This window comes from Balaenoptera musculus, chromosome 11 (genome assembly GCF_009873245.2).
Source record: "Balaenoptera musculus isolate JJ_BM4_2016_0621 chromosome 11, mBalMus1.pri.v3, whole genome shotgun sequence".
Taxonomy (NCBI): Eukaryota; Metazoa; Chordata; class Mammalia; order Artiodactyla; family Balaenopteridae; genus Balaenoptera; species Balaenoptera musculus.
In genome coordinates this window covers 26,139,121-26,148,525 of record NC_045795.1, presented here as the reverse complement: position 1 = coordinate 26,148,525, position 9,405 = coordinate 26,139,121, and the positions used below count along the sequence as shown (strand labels likewise).

At 36.8% G+C, this 9,405-nt stretch overlaps 1 pseudogene; it reads right to left on the bottom strand.

Annotated features, from left to right (window-relative positions):
• Positions 1–470: 470 nt before the first annotated feature.
• The window catches only part of LOC118903561, a 32,037-nt pseudogene continuing 23,102 nt past the window's right edge, over positions 471–9,405 (bottom strand).

The window sequence follows — 9,405 nt, the reverse complement described above, 5'->3', positions numbered from 1 at the left end:
GCATAGCAAAATGGAAGGAGAATAATTAAGTAAACAACCAGAATTTATTGAGTTACTCCTATGCCTCAGGTGCTGTGCTTTATACATTTTCTCACTGAATCTTCAGAGGTGGATATTATTATTCTGCATTTTATAAATGTTGAAACTGAGGCTTAGAGAGGTTAAAGCATTGGAACGAAGGCTCATGTAAAGCAGTGAATGGAGCCACAAGGAAGAGAAGAGTTCAGAAGTGAAGAGGGGAGGGTGGCAATGGCTGGGAGTGTGGTAGGAGAGGTAGTCAGGGCCAGACGTCCAGGGCTGTGGATGCCTTGCTATGGACCTTAGTCTTTATCCTGAGTAATAGTTCGAAAACAGAGAATTAATATGATCAGCTAAGACATTTCTTTTAGGCTTTGAAAAAAAAGATTTCATTAGAAAACTCCATCAAAAACAGTCTGAAATGTGTTTTGCATTATAAAGTTTTAAACATTCTATTCAAACCAACTTTCTTTAAGTAAAAACTTGATGGCATCATCAAAGCCATGTTGATACAATAATTCCATTATCCTCTTGCTTGATGGGGAAAGGGCTTGGTTAAGTCTCACTCAGTTTGCCCTGAACAGTATGTCCTGGTTGGCGCTATTAACATAGAGATCCAGCTGCCTTTTGTCCTGCAGGGAGATGTCCATTCATCCACTGAATGGTGGGATGGTCACCGTCTGGCCTATAGACAGGATGGGAAGGCAGATGGTGAAGCCTCCATCCACCCACTTCTTAACGAGGTCCCCCCGGAGGGAAAACTGGAGACTAAGTAGTTTTCTCTGGTCTTGGTGTTGGTGATGGAGACGTTCAGTCGGTGGTGGGCCAGCTCATGTGCGTTGCAGGGGAGAATCAACTCCATTCCGCTCCTTGGATGGCAGGTGACAAGCAGGACGTGGCAGCAATCTTCCCTCAGCTAAGACATATGTTAAAAAGATATCTCCAATATCAAGGTAGTGGGTCCCCTTAGATAGCTCAGTGTGGCACAGAGATATCAGTGGGCTGCCTAGATTCCCACTAATCATATTTCCTCCTCCTGGGCACTGAGAAGGACTATATTCCCCAACTTTCCTTGCAGTTACGTTGGGTCCACGCAACTGAGCTCCAGTAAAAATGATGTTCACTCCTTTCAAGTCTGACTATAAATCACCGTGGGCAGTACTTCCACACTCTTGTTTCCCTTTCCCCAATGACAATGGTAGTTGTAGACAGAAAATGGATCCCTGATTTATCACTTACGAGACTCCCAGCAGGACCACTGACCTTCATTGCTCTATGCAATGTTAATTAAAAGGAGAAAACATTTTTTATTGTATTAAGCCACTGAAATCTGGAGTTTTATTTGTTACAGTCGATCAATCCTTTTCCTTTCTAGCCTATCTTGACTAATTAATATTCTGTATTCTCATAGGAGGGAAAGTATTTCCTATGGTGTGCATGAAAGCTAAGGTTGACAAGGCATGTGATCTTGATCATTCTAGTTTTGCAGAGCAGATAGTATTGTTGGTTCTGGGACTTGTTAAGATGTTTCCTGAGAGCAGAGTGCTTTGATTCTGTCAATGTGACAGCCAGCCTCCAAAATGATCCCTAATAATCTTTGCTTCCTGGTATTCATGCCTTTGTGCAGTCCTCTTTTACATGGAATTAGGGCTGACTTACGTGACCAATGGAATACTGTGGAAATGATGGTATGTAACTTAAGGTAATAAAATGCTTTGCAGCTTCTGCTTTGGTCTCTTGGATCATTCACTCTAGAAGAAGCCAGATGCCATCCCATGAAGACACTAAGCAACCCCATGGAGAGGCCCATGTGGAGAGAACTGAGGCCTTCTGCCAATGTCCAGCATGGCCTTGCTAGCTGCATGAGTGAGCCACATTAGAAGCAGATATTCCAGCCCCAGTCAAGCCTCCAGATGACTACAGCCCTCAGCCTCCTGAGTTCTCCAGCTGATGTCCCAGATGATATGGAGCAGAAACAAGCCATCCCCACTGTGCCCTTTCTGATTCATGACCTATGAAACCATGAGAAATGCCAACTGATTATTGTTGGGTTTTTTTGTTTTGTTTTTTTGGTTTTTTTTTTATTACTGTTGTTTTAATTCAGGAAGTTTTAGGGCAATATGTTATGCTGCAATATACTACGACAGCCACTAATGTCGGATGGAATCAAAGAAGACCCAAATAGGATTCCTGAGCACAAAGTGACCTGGAAGCCTGATTCTGGGCTAGTGGGCCTGTCTGCCTCTGGTATGGACTTCTGGCTTCTATAGTAGCTCTTCAGCAGAGCTGTGACTGCTTTCCCTCTACTTATTCTGCCTGGTTCTAGGAGCAACCACAATAGATAATGCTTGTGCTCTCTATGACTGGACAAAGAACCTGGGGCACCTTTTCTCATTGAATGATGAGCTTTCTAAGTAGAATGGCAAGGCATTTCTTTTAAGGTGTGCTGTTGTTATTTAATCCCTAATTTAAATTATCTTGAAAGTCAAATGGAATTAGAAAGAGAGTGTTAGCCTGTTTTAGAGACACGTTCCTTGTCACAGATTGAACTAAAATGAAGGTTCTATTGGCCAATCCATTTTCTTTCTTTTACAAACTGCAACTGGGTAAGCATGTAGTGAGAAGATCACTGGATTGAAAGTCAAATGACTTTGTCTCAAGCCCTGACCATACCTTTTGACAGCTAGATAATGTTGAAGAAATTACTAAATATTTCCCTCACTATAAAATTCAGGAGATGCTGATGATACCTAAATAAAAGGAATTAGGTTGTTGTGAGAGTGAGGGTAGGTAGTATACTGGGACTGTTTTGGTAAAATACAAAAGGTTGCATCAATATTTTATTCAAAGGACATGTACTAAGTGTGTACTATGGTTCAACCACCATTCTCGGATTTGCAAAGGAGCAGCAAATGGATTAAAAGTCATGCCTTCATAGAGATAACATTATATGCAGGTAGAGTCATGTATTAGTTTTCTATTGCTATCATAACACATTACCACAAAATTAGTTACTTAACACAATACAAATGTATTATCTTACAGTTCTGTATCTTTGCAGTCCAACATGGGTCTCACTTGGCTAAAATCAGGGTGGAGGTGGAGCTGCTTTACTTGCTAGAGGCTCTATGGGAGAATCATTTTCCTTGTCTTTCCCGCCTTCAAAGAGACTGCCTACATTCGTTGATTCATGGCCTCCTTTCTCCATCTTCAAAGGTAGCACTGTAGCACCTTTCTGACCAGTCTTCTGTAGTTGCATCCCTCTTTGATTCACATCATTCTTCTGCGTCCCTCTTCCACCTCTTGTAACTACACAGAGCCCACCTGGATAACCCAGGATATCTTATGGTCCTTCAATTAATTATGTCTGCAAATTCACAGGTTCTGTGGATTAGGTTATAGATATCTTTGGGGGCCCTTATTCTGCTTACCACATAAAGTACACTTTAGTTGGGTTGAAATGCTCTAAAAGACTACTTGCTCTTCAGTTTATATCAATATAACCAAAATCATACAACACAGCTTACAATTTTATTATTATTGTTTTGTACCCTAAGCTTATGCCTGACTTACAAGAATTAGGTTTTGATTAAGAAATTATTCCTTCCCAGTTCTATCTAGAATTTTGCAGTTGTTTTTCCCTTAAACTATTGGGAGGTAGAGGTGGAGAAGAACCTGACAAGCAAAGGAGAAAACCCAATTCATTTATTATTTCTATGTAAAGCCTGGGTGCATGATATCTTATTCATTGACCTGGATCAGAACCAGTGTTGAAATCTCATTGCTGAGATGTAATGCTATGACCCTGAGGAATGAATTTAGTTCAGAACAAACAAGACCATCAGTGACAGTCACTGTCTATTTCTGGCACATTAAATCAAGATTTTTTGGAGTGTCAGAATCTGTTATAACTCGGATTGAAATATGACAGCCTGTCAAAAAATTTCCACAACTGATAACATCCCCTTGAGGTTAATAGACAAAATTATAAGATGGAATAATTTGTGTAATATAATTCATAAATTCCTTGTCATAAAATCTCAGGGGTGGGATTTTATAAATATGTAGTCAGTTTTACCGCACCACTATGTAATACTTGATCTCTTACGCTTGAAATATGTTTACAAAATAGAGTAAGACGCATTTCAAGTCAATTCAGTTTGATAAGAGTTTGTAAGTAATTGATGATACATGATGCACACTCCTAGGTGCTGTGGGAGGTACATTAGAGGAATAAAAGATGGCTCTCACTGAAAAGCTTGTTGCTGTAAACTATGTAAACACAGAAAATAACTGAAGAACATTACAAATCAATATACTCAAGCCCGCCATAGACCAATGAACTGTGAAAACTCAGTGGGTTCTGGTGACATGATAAAGGCTGAAGGGATATTTAGGGACTCAGGATAGATTTTAAAAGTGTGGGGAGGAGGACAATCTAGGTGGAAGGAACTTTATGAGCAAAGTCCCCAAGATCAAAACGAGAATTTGACATACATACTCTACTAGTTTATCACTTAGCTACTCACTGTAGGCTAGCCTGTTGGTTTGATCATTATAAGGTTTTGGGTTGTTTTTATAGTTTATATATTGCTCCATTTATGCCTACAGTGGATTGTTGGCTCACAGACAAGATACATAAAGAAGACTGCTGTGAAATATGTGAGTAAAGATGATAAGAAGGATAACAATTTAAAAAATTGTCTTTCATGAGCTGAATTGTGCTTCTCCCAAATAAATTAATTAATTAATTAATTAAGGAAACCAAGTATGTACTTAGTGTCATAAATTGACAAATTACTTAATATACATACAGCACAATATCGTTCCTTGAGCAAATACTGTGTCTAGCCACACATTTCATCCAGGGCTCACAAAGTTCTTGGAAAATACATATTATTAGGTCTCCTTTGCTATTTGAATGCACACTCTCCTCATACACGTGTACCTTGTAGATGAATAAACCGAGGACTGGAAGGTCAAATAACTTGCCCAAGGTCACATAGAGAGTAAATTGAATTGGCAAGATTTATTCTCAAATTTTCCAATTTAGACTTAATTTCAAGACTAGGATTCTTTTGAGAAGGAGTTAAAATGCCACCCCAACAATCTTGAGGTTTGGATTTACATACACCCTTCATATCATGGCTTCAACTGAATATTAGTTGATTTATTCAAACACTCTACTGAATTCATGAATTTGTCAGATCAGTCCAAACAAATAAGCTGATTTTTCCCCAAGACACACCATCAACCTTTATGTTGAATTATTTACTGCATTTGGAATCCATTGTTCAGTAAGGAATGGACCAAGGGTAAAATATATAATGAAACTAGGAAGAATTAAGGGTAGTAAAAACCCAAATAGCAAAGGATCAAAGATTGGCAAATACAGCCCTAGCCCCTAATCTTTCAAACCAAGAGGAGGAATGAACCCTTGGAGGAAGATGGCCCCAGTATTAACCTAGCAATTTCATGGATCAACCTCGCTAGGCACTTCCATCACATATATATGTGATACACACACACATACACACATATATAAAAGAAGATATAATTGTAGTGTTTGCTGTTTATCTATGATACACATTGTAAATAACCTGGATGTCATTACAATCAGGGAGCCAAACTGGTTGGCATATGGCAGAATAACAATTGTTTCCTTATATTCAGAAATTTCTGGATCATCTAGAATCTTCTTGGTTTTATCTGAAGTACTGTCTTTTGGAAATTCAGATGAAAAAGAAAGAATATTCTTGCTTATTTATCCCTCAATTGAAATAAGAGGTAAAGGGAGGGGAAAAAAATTAGGGAGGTTTCCCTTCCTTACCCTATGTGCAGGTTTACTGAAAAATTTATCTCCGACCATGAGCCAGTGCTACACATTCCCATGTGGGAGATGCCTTCAACTCATTTAAATTTGTCAGGCTGAAGAATCTTGGCACTTTTATAGCTGGGGAGGAAAAACATTGGATCTTCCTTTTTCTGTTGCTCTAAGTAGGGTTATATATGGAGGGAAATAGATTTGGGGAAAAAATGTCCAAAGAGCGTGACTTTTACTTACTTAGTTATTTAAAACAGAGTATATATGGTTTAAGATAAAATAGAATATCAACTTTAGAAGGTGTGTGTACGTAAATAATTTTTAACTTTGTGGATGAGAATTAGGATTTTACTTGAAGGGCTGTTAGAAATTATTCATCGGTGCTCTGCTTAGCATATTTTCTTGGAAAATCCACTTAGAAGAAACACTAGGATTTCATATCTTCAAATAAGATGCTTAAAAATAGGAGACTTTATTTAATTGCTTTTATACACCTCTTGCCTGTGTAAGGTTGTCCTCATCCTTGTTTCGTCCATGGTAGTTTTTGGTCTAGTTTTAAGCACTCCTGGCTTTTTCCTGCTACTTTCCATTAGAACTACTTCCACAGCCCAATAGACTGTTAAGAAAGTTTGAGGGTTTTTTATATAATGATTTTTTTTTTCTCTGAAATTCTTCTTCGTTTTTTTTTTTAAACAGTGTTTCTCCATCCAGTTATATCTCTCTTTAATTATGTTTTAGCTATGCCTAAATAATTCTTTCTCCACTTTAGTTTTCATACCCTTAGGTTATTTTAAGCAATCATCATGTCTCTCATCAGCTATGCTTTTAAGCTTGAAATGGCAGCCTTATTGACCGATGATGCTATTTGAAATCTAGTGTTTGTAAATATAAGTTTGTGACTGTAGGACTTAAAGCATTGGATGGGAGTAAAATATTTTATTTATTTACTTTCATTTACTTCTTTGTGCTGCCGAAGGAAAAAGGACAGAAAAAAGTATTTGCTCTGAAAACTGTAGAAGAAAGTGTTTGACTTAGTTCATTCTTTCTGTGATTCTATGAACATTTTCTCAGAGGGGGAGAATTTAGCTCCATAGTATTTCTTTATGAAAAATTACCTTATGTGTTTTCTATAAGAAGTAAAGAGACTTTTCAGAAAGGTGAGAGCTAATTTATAAACAGATCTTAATGCATCTGAGAGGTATAGGAGTTAAGAAAAAAGAAAAAACTGCTATATGTACTTATGTATATGTATTTCTGAAAATTTGTTTCAAACTGTATTTAGTTAATTGCTTCACTATAATACCAGTATTTTAGTTCCTTATGTGTTAAACACTGGAGTGAGAAAGAATAAGAAAGTCCTGGATCTTGCCCTTCAGAAGGGCATTCCACAGTAAGGAATAAAAACAGGTGAGCAGATAATAAAAATGCAAATGCAGTAAAGTGCCAAAATAAATGAGTAAGAACAATTTGGAATTTTAAAAAATCGATTGTCCTGTAGGTAAAGTGAAAAATTCTAAAGAAATATAATCATTACCAGCTCCCCCAATTACTTTCTAAATTTGGATATTTGCATATTAGTTTTTTTTTAATTGGGAGGGTAATTAAATTGTTGGCAAGGTATTCAGTTTCGTGTTTTTTACTAGAATTGGAGCTTTTATATGTCAGAGTTAATGTATAATTATATAAAATGGGAAGAAACATCTTAAAAAGACCACTTAAAAATTTGGTTCACAATTCAAAGAAAGTTTAAAAATGTTATTTAAAATACATCATAGCATCACACTAAAGAGAACTAGCCTCATTTACAATCTCATATTGCACTAAATTAAGAATTTGGTGTCATGGCAGCCAACTAATCAATATGTAGACACAACCCATTGGGAACATAGGGCAATAGTTAGGATTATGTTCACCATATTTCATCTAGATAATCCTGCTTTAAAAAGCTAGATATTTTAGATACTTTTTCCAATTTTTTCAATGTCCTAACCAAAATCAGGTTTTAGCCTCTGGCTTGAGCTGACCATTTATAGGTAAATTATTAATTGATTGACTGGATTATCACAAGATGAATAGGACCCAGCATTAAGTCCATTAAAATAATAGGAAGGAAAAACAGTTGGTCTAGTTATTTTGACATCTAAGCATCTAAATCAAAATAATATTTTATAGTTTTCTGCATAAAGGTCTTTTGTCTCCTTAGGTAGGTTTATTCCTGGGTATTTGATTCTTCTTGTTGCAGTGGTAAATGGGAGTGTTTCCTTAATTTCTCTTTCAGATTTTTCATCATTAGTGTATAGGAATGCAAGAGATTTCTGTACATTAATTTTGTATCCTGCTACTTTACCAAATTCATTGATTAGCTTTAGTAGTTTTCTGATAGCATCTTTAGCATTCTCTATGTATAGTATCATACCATCTGCAAACAGTGACAGCTTTACTTCTTCTTTTCCAATTTGGATTCCTTTTATTTCTTTTTCTTCTCTGATTGCTGTGGCTAAAACTTCCAAAACTATGTTGAATAATAGTGGTAAGAGTGGACAACCTTGTCTTGTTCCTGATCTTAGAGGAAGTGGTTTCAGTTTTTCACCATTGAGGACAGTGTTTGCTGTGGGTTTGTCATATATGGCCTTTATTATGTTGAGGTAAGTTCCCTCTATGCCTACTTTCTGGAGGGTTTTTATCATAAATGGGTGTTGAATTTTGTCAGAAGCTTTTTCTGCATCTATTGAGATGATCATATGGTTTTTATTCTTCAATTGGTTAGTATGGTATATCACATTGATTTGCATATATTGAAGAATCCTTGCATTCCTGGGAAAAACCCCACTTGATCATGGTGTATGATCCTTTTAATGTGCTGTTGGATTCTGTTTGCTAGTATTTTGTTGAGGATTTTTGCATCTATGTTCATCAGTGATATTGGCCTGTAGTTTTCTTTCTTTGTGACACTGATGAAAGAAATTAAAGATGATACAAACAGATGGAGACTTATACCATGTTTTTGGATTTGAAGAATCAACATTGTGAAAATGACTATACTACCCAAAGCAATCTACAGATTCAGTGCAATCCCTATCAAACTACCAATGGCATTTTTCACAGAACTAGAACAAAAAAATTCACAATTTGTATGGAAACACAAAAGATCCCGAATAGCCAAAGCAATCTTGAGAAAGAAAAACAGAGCTGGAGGAATCAGGTGCCCAGACTTCAGACTATACTACAAAGCTACAGTAATCAACACAGTATCGTACTGGCACAAAAACAGAAATATAGATCAATGGAACAGGATAGAAAGCCCAGAGATAAACCCACGCACATATGGTCACCTTATTTTTGAGAAAGGAGGCAAGAATATACAATGGAGAAAAGACAGCCTCTTCAGTAAGTGGTGCTGGGAAAACTGGACAGCTACCTGTAAAAGAATGAAAGTAGAACACTCCCTAATACCATACACAAAAATAAACTCAAAATCTATTAAAGACCTAAATGTAAGGCCAGACACTATCAAACTCTTGGGGAAAACATAGGCAGAACACTCTATGACATAAATCACAGCA